The sequence below is a fragment of the Heliangelus exortis genome, chromosome Z (assembly GCF_036169615.1).
Source record: "Heliangelus exortis chromosome Z, bHelExo1.hap1, whole genome shotgun sequence".
Lineage (NCBI taxonomy): Eukaryota > Metazoa > Chordata > Aves > Apodiformes > Trochilidae > Heliangelus > Heliangelus exortis.
The window spans coordinates 10,649,456-10,673,755 of NC_092454.1; the positions used below are offsets into that span (position 1 = coordinate 10,649,456).

At 47.6% G+C, this 24,300-nt stretch overlaps 1 protein-coding gene across 10 annotated transcripts in view; it reads left to right on the forward strand.

Moving 5' to 3' along the window:
* Positions 1–24,300, forward strand: part of RUSC2 (RUN and SH3 domain containing 2) — a 63,137-nt gene that overhangs the window by 389 nt on the left and 38,448 nt on the right. For 2 of the 10 annotated variants that reach the window (XM_071731835.1, XM_071731845.1), the window contains exon 1: positions 8,672–9,062. The exons of 1 other annotated variant lie outside the window; for it this stretch is intronic. The gene's annotated coding sequence lies outside the window, so the exon portion shown is untranslated. Of the gene's footprint in view, positions 1–8,671; positions 9,063–11,121; positions 11,481–21,264; positions 22,102–24,300 lie in introns of those variants that run through there. 7 more of the 10 variants (XM_071731839.1, XM_071731841.1, XM_071731838.1 and 4 more) reach the window with 5 other exon arrangements.

The following is a 24,300-nucleotide window of genomic DNA, read 5'->3' on the forward strand; positions in this document are numbered from 1 at the left end:
CATGGGTTGTGCAATGTGCAGATGAGAATTCATATTTCTGCGAAGCTCTTGCGTTCGATTATTTATATCAGAAATAATAGTCCCTGAAATGTGGTGGTTCCCCCCCTGCACTCCCCCGTTCCTCATTAATCCATAATATAGAGGTTCCCGGTTTCAAACTGACAGAAGGTGGATTTGATTTAGATGTTAGGGAGAAATTCAGTCCTGGGAGGGTGGTGAGACACTGGCACAGGTTGCCCAGAGAGAAGCTGTGGCTGCACCATGCCTGGAAGTGTTCAAGGCCAGGTTGGATGGGGTTTGGAGTAACCTGGTCTGGTGGGAGGTGTCCCTGTCCATGGCAGGGGGATTGGATGTAGATGATGTTTAAGGTCTCTTCATACCTAAACCATTCTGTGATTCTGTGGTGTGAACACTCTGTTCTGCTGCAGTGCCTGAGTAGTCACCAGCCACCAGACAGCACTTCTGGGATCAGGAATGATAATGCTTTGATGATAACCTGTGATTATAAGATTACTTACACTGTAGCAGAGGAGGGTTTAGAGCATCTACTCTCTCTCCTGGATGGAATAGTGACACGTAGAAACCTGCTGCTAATAATGTGGGTCATGAGGTGCTTTTGGACAGAGGCACATTGAGGTACCTTTGGGTACCTCATGGGTGTTTTACATGGCTGGCTGCAACACGTGCATTGTTGGTGGCTCTCACTTTATCAGTGTGCATACACATGACTGCCTTCCATTGACCTGTAGTCTGGAAATCATGAGATCAGCTCTTATGAAATGTGAGGGCAAAGGAAGGCCACGTGCTTGCTCTAGGTTCTCCAACTGGAGTGATCCCCAACAAGGTCTGTTGCAGCAAAGAAGCCATTTGAATAATGACCTGTGCTAATTACCAGGTGAGAACAAAAACAGGAGTGTATGGAAATGCTTGGATACCTGTGAAGCCAAAAAAAAAGGACCGAATAAACTGTTTAGAGACGAGTTTTGAGTCTTTAAACAGCAAAGGTATTTATTCACGGATCCGGGGAACCCCCAGCTCACGCTGGACAGAGAGTTCCAACCAGGGGGGGGTAGGGTTAGGGTATTTATACAGCCTTTCATGCATATTCATAAGATTACGACAGGTAATTATAATATTCATATCAGGCGGAGTCTGGGCGGAACCAGGTGGAGTCTGGGCGGAACCAGGTGGAGTCTGGGCGGAGTTGTTCCCTCGGGGATATGTCCCTCTTAGGGTTAAACTTCTATCTCCCTGGATTCCAGGTGGCTCCATGTTGTTCTATGGATATCGGGCCCCAGCCATAACTCTCCTCTTATCTGCTGGTTGTGGCATCTTTATGTTCTCCTTGTGCAGATGTTCACATGCTTTTGGGGCCAAGCTGGCACCTCCCTGGCCTTGGCGGTGCCTTGATCTAAAACGAGATTTACACTCCCAATTATTTCTCAGGCAGAAAGCTAGCTTTGGTAGGCCTTGTTTTGCTTTTCGCTGTAACAGTGGAAAGCCGTTTTGCTTCTAACTGAAACAGTGGAAAATTACGAGTTTGGATCGCTTTGCCTGGTCTTTTCTACCGGTTATGATCACTAGTTCTAATTCTACATTAGACAAATTCACACAAACAACTTGGCCTGCTCTCCTCTTCCCACAGGAACTGATCTGTTGAGATCCTTTCCTGTTTCACCTGTGGGCAGAGGTACTCTGTTCTGTAACCCCATCAGACCACTGGTAAAAGTTTACCTTAGAAACAGATGTTCCAGCTGGAAAGCTTCCTGGCCTGATGCTTGATTTTTTTTTTTCTCCCCCATCCATTTTCAAACTAATGTGTTCACAGTACATTTATTCTCTTGTTGTTGTGCCAGCATTATCCCTTTGCTTCAGCAGTTTTGTTTGTCCCTTGTGATATATTTAGGGAGCAATACTATCTGCTCTCTGCCTACATTTGGCTAGGCTAAACAAGCCATGCTCTTAAATTCCTTCTTCTTTGGTAGGTTTTCTGTTTCCCCAAGGCCGTTTCTGCACCTGTTAATTTGAGTTTATAATTTTTAAATGTGGATGACCACAATTTTTTTTGTATGATGCTCCTGTCCTCAGTACTGGTATTTCACTGACTTGACTGAATTTGCTTTTCTTACAGCCTCATCATCTCTGTGATCCCTAATGCAACTTTAAAGGTTATTTTTCCTAACGTTGCTGTGAATATGTAGGGTATTCAGCTCAGTTGTGTTGGCTGTATAAACACTTCTTGTCTCCCAATGTCTTGTACCTGGTAACGTAGCAGAGCAGCTGAAGTCATAGCATGCTGATGCTTTGAGCAGGTGCCTTGTCCTCAGGGGCAAGCTTTTTCTTTGAGGGATGGCAAGGGCTTTTTTACCACAACTCCTTATGTGATGCTGATATAAACATTCTGGAATGAGGGAGCTGTCATTCCTTCTAGTGGAGGCGAGTTCCCAGCTTCAGCTCTCTGTCCCGGAGCCACCTCCACCCCTGTCCCACTGATGGGGCAGTGGGCTGGGTATCTGCAGGGGTTGATGCGATGCCCCCCTCAGCAGAAGAGGAAACAGAGCCCTGCAGCCTTGCCAGTTCTTCTGGCCGTAGCTGCAGCTCAGCTGCTCTTCAGTTTTTCCAGAGCTAGTCTTCTGCTGCCCTACTTTTTATAATTCACTCAGAAGTAGGGAGTGTTTTTCTCTGCCTGGCACTGTGGAGGAGCAACCTCTCTGTCTCTCCCAGCTTGAAGGGAAGTGGTTTTCATACCCCCTCCCTGTCTCCTTCCCCAGCCTGTCTCTCCCGCTGTACTGAGCTGTCAGATCCCTGCCTTTCCACAGCCCTGAGCCTTCTGCCAGACTTTTCAGCTATAAATGGATCTGGCCTTTTCCAAACACTCCCCCACCTCCAGTCCCCCCTTCTCCCTCCCCCTTCCAAAGCCAAGAGATGTTGCGGGAAGTTGGAGCTGGGCCAGGCTTCCTCTGAATTAGGAAAAATCATGGACCGACCACTGGCTGTTCCTAGGTTTCTCTGGGGGCCTTGTGACAGGCTTTGGTGGGATGTGGGATGTGTCTGTGCCCAGGTGAAAGCTGTGATGCTGAACTGCATGTTTGCACTGCCTGAGCAGTTATTCCCAGTCCTGAATGCAGAGCTGGAGCAGATTTGTAGGTGCTGTCTCCACCCTATAAACAAAACACTCTCTGATCTGAGCATCCTGTCCCAAGGGAAGGCCAATGTTTTTGTTACTGACTGCATCCTGCTTCCATGTTTGTTATTGGGCACTTTAATGAAAGCAGCTTGGCTTTTGTACACAGTGAGTGACCCCAATTGCCTCCCTTAACTTAGGGATTTATGGCAGAGATCGTGAAATCTTTTTTAAGCTTTATTTCATTCCCCTCCCCCAAGGGGCAGGGAGGATAAGTATCTTCTCTTTCAGCAGGGAGCTGAGGCCTGAAGTATGCAAGACCAAGGTGACTCAGGCAGCCAGTGGCTGCCCTGAATTTTAAACTGCCTGTCTTTTGTGTCATTTGGAGTAGAGTGCTACCCTCCATCAGCCCTGCAGGCACCCAGGCCATTCATTCCATGCAGAATACGGGTCTGTATTTAGAAAACTAATTTGTACTCTCATGTTGAAAAATTGTAGTCTGAATGTCTCCTAGTTCTTATGCTCCATAGAAGCTGCCAGGCCAGGTTCCAGTCTGGTGACCTTTTGCTGGCAGCCTTGGGTTTGCATCCTGTGTGCTTAGATAGCAACACCTAGAGCTGCTGCTTCCCAGGCTTCCCTGCCTCCTGGCAATCATCCCTCAAAATCCTTCAGGCTGTGGATAAGGGAATATATAATATTCAAAAGGTGCAAACCTGATACTCTGTCTGCAGGTCTGCTTCTGGTTCAGTTTTTGCTGTGGCAGCAGATGCTGTCTGACACTTTTTCCTGTGCAGGACACTTGGTATCCTGAATGTTCTCTACCCAATGGCTTGGTTGCTTGCCTGTTGGATGGGTTTGTGGAGCTTTTGACTGGACAATGTGAGATGGGCAAAGGGCAGAGATACATGTTCTCTTTTTATGTGAGCTGGAGAATGTAAAGTCTCAGAGGGCTGTGGTTCACTGAAACGTTCTTTCTATCTTTCTGCTGGGATCACAGTGAATATTTTGCATGAAACAGATGTGGAATACATGAAGTGTATTAAGTGAAGATCCACTAACTGATCCTCACAACATCAAGCTGCTTTGTAGGCAGAGCACTGCTGAGCTCTGGTAGTAAATGAAGATATTGTGTCTAGTTGTAGCTACCTGATGCTCTTTCCTATACTAACCTCTGCCAAAGCTGGGCCAAGCATCTTATCCTGCTGTTTTGCCAGCTCAAGTTGGACTGCTTCAGGGTAAAGTTGGCTGGAAGGAGTTTTTCTGCTTTCTGTATCCTTCCCACGAGTTCAGGGAGGATGGTTACCCCAGTTCTGCTTTGCCCTGCACATTGTCACCTGCCTTTTGCTGAACGCTTAGTTCCCAGCTCTTTACATGAGCCTGGACACATGGCAGTTTTTGGGTTTTGTTCTGAGGTTTGTTGGGTATGGGTCTCTGTTCCTCCATTTCTGGAATGGGGTTCCATGGGTTTCTTCCATGTCTGGGGTTTTGCTTATCATTTTTTGCTGCTCACCTGAAGCCCACAGTTTCTCCTCATCTTCTTCACATTCTTGTCTGTGTTTTCCTGTACTGGAAATACTGATTTCTACAATTCACATCTGTTGGGCCTGGGCTTGCTATTTGCTCAGCATCTTCATAGCCCTTAAATCTTGTCCTACACTCTGCTCTTCCAACTGAATACTCAGTGTAGCTGTGAGTTTGTGTCTGTTCCCTGACACTGACATGTTCTTTTAGGGATCCCTGGCACTAAATCAGAGTTACAATTAAAGCTTCATTTTCTTGAGGCTAGTAAGGAGAGGAAGAAGAAGTTTGTTTGGTTTGTCTGCTCGGTGCACAGGACGTTCAAGACCTGATAATGAGTAGACAGGAATGAGTACATGACCCCTTGGGCCATAGAAAATGAATGTTACCCTTACTGAATGGCATTAGTTGTGCTGACCTCATTGCCAGAGTTTGGAAGCAGGGGGTACCAGTCACACGATGTCCTCTTCAGGATTTTTCCCCATGGGCTGCTTTTGGGCTGCTGGTAAAAATGTTCTGGCACCAGTACTTCTCTGGCACAGCCTGTAAAGGCTATTGTTAGAGGATACAGCCTCAGTAAGCCTTCAGCATCTCTGCTAGTTCAGTTTCTTTGCAGAAACTACTTCCTACGTTTTTCTTGGGCAGCTCATTTGTGCCTTGCGCTAGAAGAACTTATTGTCAGCCAGTTTCACAGTGGGTGGTTCAAACTGCACCAGGGTCCTGCAGGAATGCCAGTGCAATACACTGGTTTAGATGGTGGCATCTGAATGCAAATTTGATGTGCTGCTAATCTCATCCCAGTGCTGAGAGGTATAGTGTGGTTGTCCTACTGCTGTAATGGTTGTACTACCATATACACAGCATCGAGCCTGTGCCTTTCAAAGCCTGTGGAGTACCTGGCACAGATGCCTGCTTGTGCATGGCCCTGTGCCAGCTCAAGTTCAGATGTGCAGCTGGCTGCTCCTTCTGATGCCTGTGCAGCTCCTTCCATCAGGCCACGGGGGTAGATTCCATTGAGACCGAGTATCCCTGGCCACTGTGCTTGGAGCATGCCTTGTAAACACCAGGTTCTGCAGTGAATCACTGCCTGCAGTATCTGAATCCTGTGGGGATCTCTGTGGGACACATACTGTGCAACACCTCCAGCTATGGGTTGAAAGGCAGAGTGAAAACTAGAGTTTTCTGATGATTCTAAGTTAGTCTGGATAGTGAGATCAAAAGCTGCCTGTAGAAATATGGCTGTATCTCGCAGAACTGTTGGCATGATAAAACAACAAACATTGTTTCGTGGTGGTAAATGCACAAGTTTATGTGTGTGATGGCAATTTGTGAACAGTTTCTCACTGCCCACAACCAGCCCTCTGGTGTCACTCTGGATCATCTAAGCACAGCAGCTCAATGTTCAGCTGGAGACAAAAAGGCAGGCCTCATACTGGAAGTAAAGAATTAACCAAGGAATGGTTATGGTATGTATTCCTGTAAACTTAGGTATACATTCATGTTATGTCTGCACCTTGCATACCACATGCAGTCTGGTCAGTGTCTCCCAGGAAGAGTTGTGTAGACGTAGACATGGTAGAGAAAAGGGGAATGAGGATTATTACAGGGCAGGAACAGCTTCTGTAGGAAGAGAGATTAAACAAGAAATAGTAGATGATAGTGGGGAAGAGTAAAGGCCTATAAGATAGTGCACAGTGATTGAAAAGTTGAGTAAGGAAGGATCTTTCCTCTCAACAGAGGAAGAACATCTGGCAAGTTATTTATTAGGCAGGAGGTTAAGGAAGTCCTTTTTCAACATAGTTGATTTGCAAAACACGTTGCTATGAGATGACATGAAGGCTGAAAATACACACAGATTCCAAAAGGAACCAGACACCTCAATGGCAGAGACACATTTCAGTGACTGTTCAACGTGGTGGACAGTATCAACCTCCAGCTCTAGAAGTTCCTTTGCTGCTGATTGTTGTGGGCTATGCAAAGAGTATGGCCTTAGGAGACATCACTCTGTACTCTGTGATATGTACATCTCAGTGCCAAAATATTAAGGATGGGGCTTTATACCAGAGGAGTTGTTGGTGTGACTCAATGTGGTGATGCTTGTTACCAGAACACACTGATCCAGTGGGGTGAAAATTAACTCATTTAGCTTTGAGTACTTCTGGTCTAATGGAGCTCCTGTGGGAGTTGTGCACAGCTCACTGCAGATTTTCTTATGTGTTTTATTAGGAAATTTGAAGCCCTTGCAGAAGCAAAGGAGTAGTGCAGGCATAACCCACCAGTTCAGTGTGCCAGACACTTTGGTGGTTGCACAGTATGCCATCTGCATGACTACTGCCCAGCCTGCCAAGTGTCAGCTGTCTGGTCTTATCTTCCCATCTTTGCTTCCACTTGGCTTCTGATTAGGATGTGATTTATGTCCTGATAGAACAAAATCTGGATTCTTAGGGCCATTTCTTGGTATAACTATGGGTGTTCTTGTTACCCATCCAAATATCTTGTTCTACAGCGAGAGGAAAGAACAGGCTATTGCGAATTCTGTTTTGAATTCCTTTATCCTTTCCAAGTCCTATGTTGCAATTTCCTTACAGTCTAAGTACCAAAATATCTCTAGTTTCACAGCCCTTCCTTACTCAGCAGGGGCTGCCTTCTGCTGGGGATGGCTGCAGGGGCTGAGGGGGTGTGTGCAGGCAGGGGTGCCCAGGGCTGTCCTTCAGAGCAGGGTCCTGCAGCCCAGGGGCTGTGTGCTGGGGCAGGGACTCTGCTGCCGACCTGCCAGGGGCAGCTCTCAGCCTGCCCGGGGAGCTCCCTGGTGCTGGCAGAAGCTGTGGCTGGCAGGAGACAGGGAGCACAGGGCAGTGTCCTGGTGCTGCTGAGAGAGGGATGAATTGCTCAGGGCTGCTCACACCTCCAGCTGATGCCCAGAATATTTCTGAGGGGACTTTTCAATATTCTGTTTTTGAGTGGTCTTTGTTGGGCAGCCCTTCTCCTGGATGCAGATCACAGCAGAATATTTGTGAGAGGATTTTTCTAATAACAGTTAGCCCATAGATTCCTTTTGGGAAGCTTCATTTCATCAATCTGAACTTCCACTTCTCTGTGTCTTGGCAAGGTGGGACAGAACCTCATCTGGGGAGATGAGATCAGGGGCTGAGAGTCCCTACACCATCACCCCCCCTGTGTGCTAGGAACCTCAGCCAGTGCTTTCACCCTCCTTTACCCTACAGATACATCCAGCATCACCTTCCCAGGTCCATCAGGGTCTGTGTGACAGCACAACCCTCAGCCAGCCCGTGGGGTCTGGGGTGTTGGGCACCTCCTCCATCTGCTCACAGGAGAGGTGAAGTGCATCTGTGCTGTCATGTGCATGTTTCCACGGAGAAACTGGAAAGGCTAGAACTGTGCTGCCTTGAAAAGTCTGGTCCTGATGCAGTGCTTTAGATGCTTGTTTTAGGGGAAATAGCAGAGCCACTGTTATTTGCCACTTGCCCCATTGAAAAACTTAGTAAACCAATGTTTGATTTTTTTCATGGACGATAGCTGAGCTGTAGCAAAAGGAACCAGACAGTATTGGCCATATGATTTTTGTCTGCCATTCAGCTTGCTGAAGGGGTATTCTTAACTGCTTAAGCCTGAACCTGGTATCAGAGTGAAATTTCGGAAACACTGGACTCAGAATCCAGTCATAATTTTACCTCTGCTTTGTTCTTGCTTCCAAATCTAGACTCACAAGCTCTAATACTTGCGCCTCTTTCAGTGGGACAGATGAACTGTTTATAGCCCCTGTTGTGCTCCCCATAGTGGAAACCAAAAAAAAAAAGGAAAAGTTAAAAAAGTCTCCTGGCAGGCTCAAGCTGTTTTTAAACGAGACATAATACCCAGGGTGCCTGTCTGCCAGAGCCTCCAGCCTGTACACCGAGTCCCTTTTTTAGCACGCTTCTCCCCACGGCTATATGTGGCTCCAGCTCCTTGCTCTGGGAACGTGACCTCATCATTGTTTTGGTATTTCCAGTGATTCAGCCTGGTCCGGAGCAGGGAGGAGTCCATTCCTGGTTGTGGCTGACAGGGTGTTTGTGCGTTGCTGGAATTCCAGAGCAGTGCAGCCCCAGCCCTTCCGCTGCCTTGACAGCTCGGCCGAGGCTGGGCTGGTGCATCACATTCCTGCCTAGCAGATGGCCTGGATGCAACTGCTGGAGAGACAGAAGGTCCTGCTTTTGGGGGGTAACAGGGATCCCTGTCTTTGCAGCTTTCCTGTCGTGGTGAGGGTGGAGAAAGCTGTGCGTACTAACTCGTATGCCTGAGGAAGATGAAAGAGTGTCTCTGGTTCATGGGCTGTAAAAGGGTCTTGCAGAATACTTTTTACTTTTTGCAGGCTGCCAGCATCCTGTAATGAAGTTAACTTCACAGCACCTGCAGCAGCGTGGTAAGTGCTATGATCCTTATTTCACAGTGGGGTAAGCTTATTTACCAAACCTCTGCTTGAGGTTTTATGTAGCTGAGCTGGAAAACTAAATTCCTGTGAAGTGGTGCTTGACTGTGCCCATCCTCTCCTGTAATGGCTGAACTCCCCCACTGCATGGTGAACATGGGCAGTGGGTCAGGCTGAGGTGGAGCCAGGCTGTCTAGATACTGAACCCCATTTTCCTTTGGTATCACTTTTCTCCATTTCTCTGGGTGTGGTCAGAAGGCACAGAGGAGGGCTTGTAGAGGGGGTTCCCCAGCCAAGGAGAATGTTTATGCCCCTGGGATGTTGTGGATGCTGCAGAGCTGTCATTTACCTGTGCCTTGGCAGGGTAGTTGATGCTGCAGATGTGGTAAGCCTGATTGCAGCCTTGACCTAAACACTCTAAACTGCCTTGTTTGAGCCTGGGTTGTTGCAAATGATTTTTAAACCCTCTGGGATCATCTGGTGGTTTGCCATTCCCTGGCTGAGACCAGTTTGACTGCAGAAGCAACTTGACAGAAATATGGTTTCACTGTTGTCTTTTGTAGCATTGAACCAGCTTGTCACTGAAGTTGCTTCATCCACGCACTGTCCCAGTTTGTCATTACCTGGGTGTAGGTCACAAAAGCTTGTCAAGTTGGAAAAAGCAGCTTACTGTGTGGAGCCCTCTTGCCCATGTTGATGAATACCTGGTTCTGAAGCTTTAGCTGTATTATGTTTCATACAGACCTTGAGGCTATTATATCAAGAAGTTCTCCCTTTTTTTTTTTTTTTTTTTTTTTTTGTGCTAGGGTAGTTCAATGACAGGAAAATTATCTTGTTCCAAAATCAGATGGGCTGGTCTGTGGTGGAGAATCTCTGGACCATGGAGTGGGATAGCATAAAGCATCTCTCTCATTGCAGACATTGTCAGCATAAGGAAGAGAAGATGTGCTGGAACGGGGATTTTTAATTCAGATAACCTTGCTTTCCCTGTTGCATTGAGGGGTAGTACCTCTGCCAGGTACTCTAGCTATTTGCTGGAGAGAGGAGACTAACAAATAATATAAACCTGGCTGCTGTCATTAACAGGGAGTATTTCTTAATCATAGAAACATTGAATGGTTTGGGTTGGAGGGGAGACCTCAGAGATCATCCATTTCCAACTAGATGATGTCCCTGTCCTGCAGGGACAGTCATGCTTGGCTGTCTTCACCACTCTAGCAGGTACCACCAGGACATACACCTATTACTTCAGGGTCTCTGTGTTCTTCTTGAAGCGAGGTTCTTAACAGCACTCACTGATGCAATTGGCCCATGTCAGCTGTTTTCTAACTTCTTCCTTTGAGACTAGACAACATATTTGCAAAGGAGGTACACACAAACCCCCTCCAGCCTCTGCAGAAAAGACTTCAGCCACTACATAACTACCTGAACTCCCTGTTCTTTGTCAGCAGTTGCACCCACAGGTCACTGGTGCAAGCTGTATCATCGTCTGGCACCAGGCTTACTGAAAATCGGCTCTGCCTGCTGTGGTACGCGTCCTGAAGCAGCTCCTCAGCCTCCTGCTGAGGTCTCCTGGTACTTACTTAATTCAGCAGTGGCTGAAACCTGGAAACCCCTTTACTGCTGGTTGCTGTTGCGTGCACAATCGAGGCAAGCCCCCCAGGCCCTTTGACACATTGCATCTTTGCCACGCTAGTCCCTATCCCCCATCTTCTTATTTGGTGTAAATCTGGTTGCAGTCCAGCTTGTAAGTGGTCCTGAAATGGCAGGGAAAGATGAATGCTAACATGAGATGCCCATAGAGTGGGGGGTGGGGGTGGGGGGTGCCCCTCACTAGTGGTCTCTTCACCCCACAGCCTCCCCTGGCAGGCAGCTGCCTTCCCACCCCCATGCCTGATCCAGCCAGGCAGTGGAGCCAGCCCGCACAGCCCCATCACCCTGGCTTCTTTCTGAGCCTGCTGTAAATGGCTCTTTGTAACACGAGCTGCATTTCTGCCATAGTCCTCTCCAGAGCGCATCTGTATTTACACTGGGGCTTTCATTAGCAATCTGGCCCTTGCGCTGCCGGCAGCCCGCGGGCTTTGCTTTTCCCTCCTGCCCAGACGCTCCACCAGTGCCACCAGCACCCTGGCACCGTCGTGCCCCAGGAGAGGCAGGTGACTGGCAGCAGGAGGGATCCCTGAGCCAGCTCCCATCTGGAAAAAGTGCCTCGTCATGTTGCCTCCTGCCCGCCATCCGGCAGCAGCACCCGGGGAGCTGCCCGCAGAGCCTCCCCGCAGCACGAATCGCTGATCCCTGAGCCAGCACGGGGACAAAGCTGGGTTTGCTTGGGATTATCGCCGGCTTGGTGTACTATATTCTTCCTGCTGCAGTAAGCCGAGCCCACGATCTGGGGTGATTGTGTCTGGCAAGGTAGGAGTTGATCCCTTCTGCTTGTTCGGCTGAAAAGTGATGTGGCCAGCCCTGCCTCTGCCCAGAGAGCGTGCCTGTGTTAGTTATGTGCCTGTGCCTGGCTGTCTGTGCTTTTACTTTGCCTTGCTCTGTAGCTCTGATGAACAGCCAGTATGCTGCTTAGGCTGTAGCCTCTGCTACATTGGAAGAAAATGCGTATATCTGTTCCCTTTTTTACCTACATGCAGGAAAATCAAACCCAGTCTTCCTTTCTGCTCCAGGATGGTGTGCTGGTTCTCCAGAGCCTTCTCTGTCTTCTCTGTTCTGGTGCAGCATCCTTGTGCACTCTCTGCAGGTCTTGTTACTTGCTTCTCAGGGAGACATGAAAGCAGAGAGCAGCCTGAATGTGTCTTGGGATAAAGGAAACAGAAGAAACTCATGGAAGACAAAAATCAAGGAGGTTTAATGGGCATGGAAATGTCTTTAGGGAAGTTATTTTTACCCCAGAAAATTAGACAGAGCAAGAATATTCTTTCTCTGGATAGTGTCAAAAGGATTTTTTTTCCCCTGCAGTCCATTAGGGCAAGATGTTTTGATACAGAGAGGCCTGAGGCTGCTGTTGTCCCTAGGGATAAGGAGCGTCAGTCTTCTTAATCTGCTGCCTTCTTTCCAGCAAACCTCACTGTCATTTAGTTCTGCACCTTCCACCACTATCTCTCACCTGTACTGGGACTGTGCAGGGAAAATAGATGGTGACCAAGAAACCCAACCCCTGCTGGACTTCCCTGCAGTCGCCAAGGACAGATAAAACAGGGAAGGCAGCAGAATTTTCCCCTGACCTAGCTGGTGTTCAGGCACAGCTGTTCCCTTTTTCACAGCAGCTGGGGTGTGCCTGCCTTTGTACACATCTTCATGATGTATCTGGGCTTCCTTCCCACACGGATGAGAGTCTCCTAAACAGGATGGGCAAGGATAGCAAGCCTTGTGCAAGTGATGGTTACTTCTGGGAACGAGCCTAAACAACAAGCCATGTTTTAGGACCCCCCTGTGTCCCTGGTTGCTAAGCTGTGAAGAGGCAAGGGGGTCGTCTGGCTTTCCCTCCTTAGCTGTGTTGCCGATGGGTGTATAAATAGTGCCCACAGTATACTATTTTGGTGACAAGCTCTTCCCAGGATTCATCTAAAGAGTTATGTGAGCAAGTGTTAAAAATAACACCAAGCTCTGCCCGAATGCTGGCGTGGTTTCAGCCAAAGTGTTGGGGATCTTCCATGGAGAGCAGCCCTGGACCCTGGCAGGGGCAGCAGGAGGGCTCCCTCTGTGTGTTCCTTTTTCTTGCTGCCCTCCTGAACACAGAGGACACTGACCCTCAGGTTCAGCAGGTGTACTGGTCACCAAGAGGATGAGAAATTTCACTTCTCATTGGGTTATTTGCTACTGAGCTTTCCCTGTGTGTTCTGAGTATTATTGCTAGGTCTTATAGGGGTACAGCAAATTCCTGGAGGGGTTAACCTGAGCTTTAATCTAGCGTGCCTGCCAGGTCGCTGCTGGTGGCCAGAGCTGGTCTTGGGATGTAGTAGCAGTGGCACACAAAAGAATTCTGGCCTTGTGCTAGGTTTATCCTGAGGACTAGTAGCTAGAGATTAGTTTCGTTGCGGGAGGCTTATTAAATCTGCATGTTGAATTAGCAGCTGTAGCTCTGGACATTCTTGCTATCCATATAATTAGGAAAGTAATTCCAAAATTCTGCCCTTTTCACGGTGTGGTTGGTGCCTGAAAACTGGACCACACTGCAGAGGCTGCTGAGGAGCTGGGCGCCATCCCACTGAGGAGCTGGAAGCTGCTGTTTGTTTCTCTCAGGCTGGGTTTTGGCTGTTGTTGGTCAGGTTCTGTGCCAGGTATTCAGTTCAGCTGCTCTCACACTGCTGCACCATCAGCCCCTGCTGTGTGCTGGAAAAGCCCACTGGAATGCAGCAGAACGCACTGAGTCTTTGTGCTAAGTGTATGGAGCTCAGACCTCACACGAATGCTCCTGGTAGGGCTCATCCTCAAAGAAGCTCTATGTGAAGACAGAAATGCTCCTCTTGCATATAGGTGGTGAGGCTTCACTCTTGTCTGGTCCTATATGGGATGTAAGAGAAGTTACTCCTTGTAGGAGTGCAATCCCCGTTGCTGTCACACATCTTAATACATGGAGCCTTGCATACAGAAGAAGGTGAACCAAGGTGTCTCCTGGCAGCACACTTGGGGGCAGTGGTTGGCCTTACGGGTTTGATCTGAGTAGAGAGCAGTAGTGAGATTGTCAGGGGAGACCACACTTCTCTTTCAAATGTTGGAGTTTAGAACTACAGCATTAATCCCTCTATATTCCTCCTTGGCCTCCATATTTGCATCCCGAGATTCATCTGTGTTTGTTTCTGGCTCTGTGGAAGAAGGGCCAGATGCTTCTGCATTCTCTGAGTACTTTACTTTCAGAAGGGCCATATTTATTTTAAACTGATAGACAAAGTTGCTGTGAAAGCAGCAGGCATGCAAAAGTTGCTGAAAAAGTCACAGGCGCTGTTTGGTACTCCGTGCTTCACGTCCTCTGATGCAGGATTACTAATTCTGGCAGGTGTTCCCAGGGATGGGGAGAAGGTCCTGTTGGAGCATGTGACCAATCATGTTTTCTTTTAATCAAGAGTTTTCTGCAATTATTGCATGGAGAATGGGTAAGACCAGACGAGTGTTCTGGCTCGGACTGCTCAGCCCTTTCTAGCCCTTCTCCCCATCTCACCCCCTTGCTGGTCTTCTCTTTTCCTTGCTGTGTGTTGAGAGGTACATGCTGGGTTAGTGCACAGGATGAAGTGCTTGCTTAAGTGTGCACTAGAAGCACAGACTTCAGGTTGTCTGGAGATGGAAATACGTCAAGGAGATTAAAAGTATGTTTCTGTTTTTCCAGAAGCATACTCTGGGCAATCAGTCCTTCATCAGGGGCTTCCTGCTTGCTCCTCCTGTTTCTCTACCATGCCCAGCTAACAAAGAGGTCTCTGAGTCATCATGGTTGCTGCTTATTATTAGGCCTGGGCCAAGGTTCTGTCTATCATCAGGCATTACTGAGCTCATGAGGGCTCTTTTGGAGCTCTTTCCGCCCTGGCATGCTCTTGTTCCCCTGATTGGAATGTGTCTGGCATGCGTAGGGACACATGACCTTGTTTTGTCGTCTTAAAACACCTCTTTGCAAGATGTTTCCCATCTCTTCTGTATGGCACCAGAGCCTCACATCACTGTTTCCAGCAGTTTGTGAAGTGCAGAGATACCTCCATGGCAAACCCTGTGGAGCAGTATGCCTCAGTTCTATGAGCCTGAGCTTTGCCTCTCTGTTCTGTTTCAAAAAACGTGGTGGGATTTCCACCCATTCCACCCTTCATCCATACAGGATTTTCTTTGTTGTGGGCCTTTCTCCAACATGACCAAAATTGCTGCAGATAGTAGACAGCCACATACTACCATGTTCTGTCTGCCTGCCTGCATACGGGATGGCTTCCTGCTGGCTGAATGTGTCTTTGGAAGGAGGTGGTCCTTGCACAACTGGCTGCACAGCAGCTACGTGCAGCAGGTAAAACACCAGCCAGTGTTTAACCACACCACGAAAAGGCTGATGAATTGTGGGCTGACCTGACATGGAGACCTCTAGTACAGCCTGCTGTACTAGGTGGGTTGTCATAACCAGAGAGAAACTTAGGAGGGTTCCCAGTGGTGGTAAAGGATCGTCTTCAACAAGACCCAATTAATGAGAAAAAAGTATCTTCACTGTGAAGGATGGAAGGAGGAGGAATCCACTGGCTGAAAGTTGGCACTCAACACATTTTACCTAGGAAAAAACTGCCCCAGAGTTTGTTCTTAAGAGACAGGTGGACTAGCTAGTGGATCATCTGGCATGGAATGCTTTCCTGCTCAGTCTTCACCTGCAGGTCTGATGTGTCTTTTCAAGAGCATGTTTCTGTTTCTCAGGTATTTTCACGGAATGAACTGCCCTAGTTTTTTCATCTTGCATTAAAGGCTTCCTGCTCCTCTGAGTCAAACAGAAATCATAGAAGAATAAGACCTCCAGCAGCCATGTAATTGCATCCTGACTGCTGTGGTTTTTTGGTGGTATAATGGATGGCTAGTTTAATCTGTTAGAATAGATGTCTAACCTAAACTTACCCCTCAGGCAGCCTATTCCTGTTGTTGAGGATATGGAGAACAGCTTATTGACTTGCTCTTGGCAGCAGCCATTTATACATTTCAGAACTGCTTTTATGTACACCTTAGTTTCCTACAGAGAACTGGCCTGCTTGCTTTGGAATTTACTCCTTTCTGGCTTTCTTTGATGTCTTTGAACTCTCACCAATTCGTCCACATAGGAGGTGTCCGTGAGACACGTGCCAGGGTTGGGCAGAAAGGAAGAATTACTTCATGTCTTGAATATGACATGCCCATTCATTCAGCCCTGCATACTGTTTTTCTCCTTCAGAGCAAAATACCACCATTACTCAAGTTCAGCCTGTGATCTGCAGTAACCACAGATCCTTTCTGAATGAGAAGGTCATGCATGATGATTATGGGTGGGGCTGTGCAATTTGTGCTGTGTGAGGTGTCATGGTAATTATTATAATTTATTTCAATTTGTTGTTTATGTGTAAACCTTACCCTGTCAGCTAACAGTATTGGTACTGTAGATTGGTGCAGATGAGGAGTGAAAAACAACCCCTCCCTCTGAAAACCAGCACAAGTGGTGGATGGGGTCTCCTGGGTTCAGTTGCAATCCCACATTAGAGAGGCTTTTTAGCAGAGTTTTTCCAGTGGTCCTCTTTCCTCTCCCCTTTGCAGTTTTCATAAGTGCCTGCTAGGATGAGGGTGCTCAGGAGCACAGTCAGCCTCTTGGGTGGCACTGGAGTCCTGTGCCTCTCAGTATTGTGCTGTAGCATTGCTGCTAGTGAATGGTTTTTGAGTGCATCTTCAATAGCTTCTTTTAATCACAGAGTGCCTTGCAGAAAACCACAAACTGTCTAGACTTTGCTGTATTTACCACTAAAACATAGCCAGCTGGGGCAGATAACACTGCAGAGCAGCACTACATGTCCAGTGAGTGGTAAACAGAGGAATTCTTGGAGGGGAAGAGGGGGGGGAAACAGTATATTCAACCATAATTAGTATCACATGTCTCTAATTGTGGTTCTTTGCTCCCTGTATTTCATTGCAAAGGTAGGAGTATTTGGCAATGAGGAGGTCTGCTGGGGGACACTTTGTGGTGAGCTGTCATATATCACTGCTTGACTTGTGTTGTTTCCCTGAGCACTGATGGCAGAGAAATACTTCAGCATGCGCAGAGAGAAGCAAGCGTGGGTTTTCTGCATGAAATCCAGAGCAGTTGCGTTGGAAAACTGGAATATTTATGACTCAGTACTGAAACTGGAGGGCAGGAGTCTTTTTCCATTCTTGGCTGTGGTCTCTGGCGAGTCCGTCAGTGATGTTTTTCTTCCCTTCTGCTTGCCCCTTCCCTGCTGCATCCCTTCCATTGCAGTCTCTGTGAGCTGCAGCTCGTTTGCAGTGCAGTCACCCTCACTTTGAGTCAGCCTGGCAAAGCCCCTGGAGTGGGAAGGGAATGTCACTTTGGTGTACATCACAGGAGCTGTAAGCAGTCACCTACCATGAGCAGTGCATGCTGTGTACCCAGCAGTCTGTGGCTGTACTTGGTCTGTAGACAGTGAACCATTTCAGGGCTGCAGATTCAGCTCAGCCCTGCAGCTTTTCAGCTGCTTAGCTGGAAATAATTTTTGTTTGAGGCCAGAATACAAAGCAGTGAATACAGCAAAACTGTGGCTGCCAAATTCACCAGCTCCAATGTAGTATGTAATGTGGCAACTTAAGTCTTTCCTCATGGCAGAGGGGAACTATTAAGCTTTGATGAAACTAATGGGTTAGGTAAATTGGGCTGTAGCAGCAGCATTGATCCTGTTTTGGAAACTGTTTTTAGGAGGAGTGAAGCCAGTAACACCCTTACATCCACCATTACCCTGGACTGCTCAGAGCTATTGGTTGCCAGTTTAGAAGGCATATATATGTCCATATGCATATATATGTATGTATTTTTTAATAATACCCTTGCTGCTTCTTTTGCCAATGCTTTAATTGGTGGAAGAGTGTGTGAGTGTATCATCAACTTTTGAGTGAATGCTTGAAGAAGCAGGGTTGCTGTTAGGGCTGAGCTCCTGCTTCAGGCATTCAAAACTGGATCAGTTATGTCTGGGCTTTGCTTTAACTGAAGATTTTCTGTACAGCTTTATGAGTTTATCAGGTTGATGGTGAGACCTCAGGCATGATTCAGGAGCTGCTCTGTTGCTTCAGTCCTGATTTACCTTTGCCTAAAAGCTATTTTATTTCACTCCTGCTTGGGGAGCACTAAGTACTAGGATTAAAAGATCTGCACTGGGGTTGTAGGATCAGATCTTCCATTCCCACAGCTTTCCAAGTAATTCACATCTCCCCATTGCCCCAGTCTCCTGCCTATAAAATGTTGATAGCAGCCCTTTCCTAGAAAAAACATCATGAACATACTGGAATGCTGGGCTGGAAGGGAGTGGAGGCAGCTGGGTGTGGGATGGGTTTGGTTTTCCTATGGACATCTCAGTCTTGTAGCAGTATGTGGAACTCAGCCCAGCCCTCTGGGCAGCCTTGCCAGCACTAACCCTATCTGGTAGTCATGACTTTTTATGGAGCTTGTGAAAGCCTCTGTTCCTGGGCAATGAGGCATCAAGCTGCTGCCAATAGGGAGGATTTGACCTTAAAACAGGGGGTGGGAAACCACTGTGGTGATTGGGATGAAGGATCCCCTCAGTAATATTTTTCCAAAAGCAGTTGCTGTTGGTCAGATGGGGAGGAGTGAGAGCATGTAAGGCAGATATCATATCTTAATTATTTTTTTTTCAGGGAATTAGGTAAGTGTATTATATTTTATCTGCTTAGTAACCTGAAATGGATCTTTCCAGTGTTTGTCCTGCCTGCCCTTGAACACATGTGATTCTCTTCCGTCCACAGTACCCCTTGAGAGAAGTAAGGAACAGCAAACAGACTAGAAGAAGTTGAGAGGAATGCAGAAAGAGGAACTACTGGCCTGAAGGGAATTTGTTGGTGGAGAGTAGTCTCAAAATGGAAGCTATTCAATTCATCAAATTGACATACATCTAAGTATTAAATAAAAAGTGAGGTCTGGCAGGTAGTCTGCCTTCCTAAAGACAGGAGGGTAGGAAGCATTCTCAATGGCAGTTCAGGGTTATTCAGGAGGAAAAGTTTGGGTGTTCTGAAGGGATAATACAAAGGGGAATACAAATGGATAGTTCAAAATCACACAGCTGTGTGCATGAGGAATAAGCAAGAAGTTCATCTCCAGCTGGGAGCTCACCAGGCAAAGTGAGAGAGATGGGAGAAAACCCAGGTCCATCAGTGACATGCAGGTTAACCGTGAGCAGCTGGTATGACACAGCCATGAAAAAGATAATCTATGTCATTTGACATGACATGTTAGACAAAATATTTGTAGCAAAGATGGGGAAATTTTAGTGTATTAAGGCATGGACCTTTCTTGGATGATTGTACATTTCCAGTCACCCTCTGAAGGCAGTATGCAAACTGGGTCAGGTCCACAGAAAGTCTGTGGGTATGATCAAAGAAATGGAGAGCCTGCACAATGTGAAGTGATTAAAGCACTCAGATGTTACAACTTTAAACAGACTGGATAAACACTGACAATAAAGCTCATTTTTGGAACAGGAGTGAACATGGGTGAGCTGTGCATGGATAAAGATAAGCTGGAAATTTAGAGAATGCTCTTAAACATCAGAGGAATAAATTTAGGGAATTAATTCTGATGGAAGACAGCTAGCAAACATCCAGTTTTGGAGCTAAAACATCAACAGTTTTGTCTTCTCAAGCCATTTTCTTACTTGGTGCATAACTCCTGCCTTGGATCACTAGCCCTGAAGACATCAGCACTGCTGTTCTGGGCAGCAGGCACGGGGCAGGATCATCATGGCATCGTGGGGGACTGGTGAGTCCTGCTGTTGCTGATGTGTCTGCGACCAGCATAACCCCACAGACTCCTGTGCTTCTGTCCTCATATCCCCTCAGAAGGCAGACTGAGTAGATTAGTGACCCCCTGGGGAAACCTCAGGACTTAGAGCAGCATTTCCACTATGCTAACATGTGCTTTTCTCAATCTGCTTCGATTTTTGACCCCTCATTCAAGACTCCCATACTTGTTCCAACTTAATAGAAAAATTGTCAAGCACATATTTGTAATGATCAGCCTGTATTGATCTCTGTGTTTGAGAGAGAGACACTGTTCGACCTTGGAAGTCAGGGCTTGCAGGGATAGGGAATGATTTTTTAATTTTTTTTTCTGGGGATTTTTACAGTTTTCATTACCTCCCACTTCTGTCATGGCCTCTGTGTTCTAGTCCTCCTTGCACCATTTGAGTGGGACCATGCTCTTAGATCAGCTCTGTCCAATGTCCCTCTCTCTGAGATTGCTGGAATGACCTCAGTGATGGTGGATAAGGTTGCTGTGCCTTGGAGATCCATATTTCTGCCATGACCAATGAGTGAGCAAGGTGGAAAGGGCACTGAATTATCCCACCTCACTCCTGAGTGGTCCGTGGGCCACATACTGTGGGAACATGTGAGGAAGTGCAGTGATGTCCTTCCCTCCTGTGGCCAAGCTAAAAATGAGGTTGTGATGATCCAGAAGCCATAGCCTGGGCACGTTCCTGCTTTTTCACTCACAGACAGCAAGACACAGATTGTTTTCATGGCATTGAGCTTGCTGTTGCTCATACCACTTTCTTTTTGCTGGAGAAGTCTGGATGCAGTGAAGGTAACAAGGGCTATATCAAAATACCCATCCTTTAGAAGGAGCTACTCTGGGGCTGTGTCTGATTGTTAGGAGGATGGGCGGGTTGTGCACTGCTTCTGATGGTGAGGTGTGATTGAAGACTTGTTCCTGGCTGGTGCTTGGTGTCCAAGCTACAGCCCAGGCAGCTGGCTGGCATCTGCGCCTGAGCTGTTTCCAGTTCATGGATCACCAGAGCAGATTAGCAGCAAATAGGTGGGTGACTTGGGCTGCTTCTGATTTTGCTCTGCAATTGCAGTAGAAGTGGAAAGGTTTCTTCCTTCCTGTACGTGGAGATGTGCTGACCCTAGCAACCAGTTATGGTGTAGTACATGAGGGCCGATGAAGGAAGGAGCCTGAGGCCAAGGCAAAAATGTGTTGGGCTTCTTTCTGTCTGCCTGATCTGTTTGATCTGGCTGTTGTCAGCTCCAGGTACAGGCAGAACTCTAATCCAGTGTGAGTGCAGCACATGGGATTCCCCCAGGAAGATGAGCTCTGCTGCATCCCAGCACTGAAAATGCGATGTGTATCCTCACTGGAATTTATGGGTGGGAGAATGCCTCATGCCTCGAGTTCTCACACCCTTGGAGCAGGGGAGAAGCTGTCAAGATGTCCAAAACCCTGCCTGAGTCTTGTGATGTCTATGATTTATGAAATTGATGTTGCTTGAGAACCAATTTTCTCTTGCCACACTGCACCCCACAGTGCTGGGCTGTGTGGGAAGCACTTCCCCCTACCTCTTCAGGCCAAGTAGGATGGGGACACCTGTTACTGTAGGGGCAGACATATTTTGGTACCTATATCTCCAACACCCTGCTTCTCTAAGGAGCATAATCACCAGCTTGCACCATCCCTTCTCCCCTCCTTGCATGAGACTGTGGAATCTGCCACGTGCCCCTCCTTGCACCAACTCAGTTCTGTGATCAAAGAGAATTTATCTCCTAGAAGATGGTTCCCAGGAAAGAGCTTTGTTCTTCCTCATTAGTGCCTGTAATCCCTTAGTGCCTGTGAAGCTCCAGGATAGCCCACCAGCTGCTGAGAGGGGCAGATCCTAGGAAGCAGATGCAGCCAAGGGGTGCTTGCTGCAGGGGCAGAAGGCCACATGAGATCAGGGGGACCATGCTGGACATGTTTTTGAAAGGGAGGATACAAATGTTTGTGTTGGGAACAGATAAATAAACAGGAACGTTTCTCAGGAAGCCCCTCTTCTGCTGCATTGCTCTGCCAGATTTTTAACCAACCAGCTTCCTGTCTCCATCTGCTCTGGTGTACATGTCTGCTGCAGAGGGCAGGAATTGCTGTCAGTGAGCTGGTTAATGCCACTGTCCTGTGGCAGGGGCAGGGATGCGGAGCCTGCCAGCATTTATACCTCCTGGCGTCAGCACTTGCAATGCTTGTGGAGGACCGGGGAGGGCACCGAAATAGTTTCCATTCTCCTCTCTGCTGTGGGAACGAGTCTCCCGGGTAACAAACGCTCCTTGTTCTGCACAGGGCTCCACAGCTGAGACTCTGTCTCCTTCCTCGCTGCTCTTCCCCCGCTGTCCCAGCTGAACAAGCCGGAGATGTCTGCTTGAGCCTGCCTTAATTAACGCTGACAGCACAATGGGACTGCCCGTGCAGGGGTCCAGGGGCTGCTAAGGATGCTAAAAGGGGGGGGGCAGTAAATAGTCTCATTTACTGCATCTCGGGTGGAGCAGAGCCCCGCAGAACTATCTGTAAAAGCCAGGCGTGGAGGTATGTACCTTGCTCCTGCATCCTTCTTGGGGTTTGTCCCTGTGGCTTGAATGGGATCAGGTGGTGGTGTGGGCTCCAGTGGGTGAGCATCAAGGAGCACAGATGGGGCACAAGCATCTCAGCCATCATCTGTGGAGCCCAAGCTTTGGGAGGGGCTGAGAGATCCATCCCCGGTATTTCAGAGAGCTGCCTCTGTGGTGCTGGCTCCAGGGCATTGCAGAGGGGCTGCACAGACCATTGCCAGCCCAAGGCTCTTTTCTCTGTAAGGGTGACAGAATTACTGTGGTTGGAAAAAACGTCTGAGATCAGTGAGTCCGACCACCAAGGGTCCTCTGCAGTAGGGTATTCCTAGACTACTGCCTCTGGAGCCCTTGGTGGGAGCCACCTGCTGGGTTTTCAGGCAGAAATAGGATTTGAATGCTACCAGAAGAGATATTTTAAAGATTTCTAGTGGTCTGGGATTCAAGACAATTGGCAACCACTTCTAGTAATGAGTCTAACATTGTCCTGGCATGGCTTTTTATGTTGGCCCCAAAAGCAGAAGCTTCTGCAAAGTGTTGTATTTTCCAGGCTGTTGTATTTGTTTTATTTGGTTGCTGCTCTGGCTGCATGATGGCATAGAGCAAGAAGTACTGAAGCATGTGACAGTTCTTTATTTCTTCAAACTGTGTGCCTGTGTGACATTATGAGGAGCAGCTGAAGGTTGTTTAGCCTAGAGAAAAGGAGGCTGAGGGGAGACCCTGTAAAGGAGGGACCTTAAAGGAGATGGTAGGCAAGTTGGTATCTTCACAAAAGTGATAGAACAATCATAAATGGCCTCATGTTGTGCCAGGGGAGGTTTAAATTGGATATTAGGAAGTCACCATCCCTGGAGGTATTTTAAAGGTGTATAGATGTGGTGCTGAGTGACATGGTTTCGTGATGAACTTGGCAATGCTGGGTTATCACGTAGACTCAATGATCTTAAAGGTTTTTTCCAACCAAAACTATTTTATGATTTTTACCTCTTCTGTGACTTTCTCCACACAGAGCCCTAGTTTAGGGGATGGAATTATGGTTTGGCTCATAGGACCTGCTTTTTCCAATGTGGATGCTTCATTTTCTGAGTGCTGCTCAGCCCTGGGCAGTGGCTGTAGGAGCAGTGATAGATGGTGAAGTGCAATAACTTGAGTGGTCTCTCTGGAATGGTTGTGTCAGAGCAGCTTCTGCAGTGCTGGAAACATCTCCCCTGGCACAGCCTGGAGCACAAGCTTTGTTTCTGGGTTGCCTGTTCATGCCTTGACCGTGGCAGCTACACATGTCCCTTGGCTACCTGTGCCCTGTCAGGAACCACACTGACTTGTCTGTGGAGCAGGTTGAAGTTGCCTCTGGTGGAAGGCAGTGATAGAAAAATGCTTTCACATGGTCCCAAGAATGCAAGAGAATCTGAGCTTTTGCAGGAGATGTTCCCATTTTTCAGGAAGGAAGGAAGATCTGCCATTGCTTTGCAGAGGCAGTGGGATTTAGCCCAGGTTATGGGCTGCATGTTAATCACAAGCTGTAGCTAAATTTTGCTGGGATCTTGATTTGAGAATCCTTTTGACAGCAAGGACTTCAGCCAACCTGTCCCTGATAGGTGTGTTTGGCACTAGGGGAAGTGCTAGTGGTGCCTCCCTCATCTCCCACTTCAGGGATGCCACGTAGATACTGTTCATAGAATCATAGAATCATAGAATCATAGAATTAGCTGGGTTGGAAGGGACCTCAGAGATCATCAAGTCCAACCCTTGACCCACCGGTGCGGTTGCTAGACCATGGCACTGAGTGCCACATCCAGTCTCTTTTTAAATGTCTCTAGGGATGGAGAATCCACCACCTCACCGGGCAGTCCATTCCATTGCCTGATCACCCTCTCCGTAAAAAAATTCTTTCTGATATGTTGATGAATCAGTCTAGGACAAGGCACTACAGTAATGTAAAAGAAGCTTCATGAAGCTTCTTGTAGTCTTCCTGATCTCTCACTAATACATCCTCCCATCCTCCTGTGCATTGCTGTGCAGACAAGCATTTTATCTCCAAGGGCTCTGGCTGCCATTATCAATGCTAGGAATATAGCACTCCTTGCTTTCCTTCACAAAGACAGAAGGAGAGATCAGGCAGCACCTGAAACCCAAGATCACCACAGAATGAGATGCTGCAGCTTTATTTTATGACATAAGC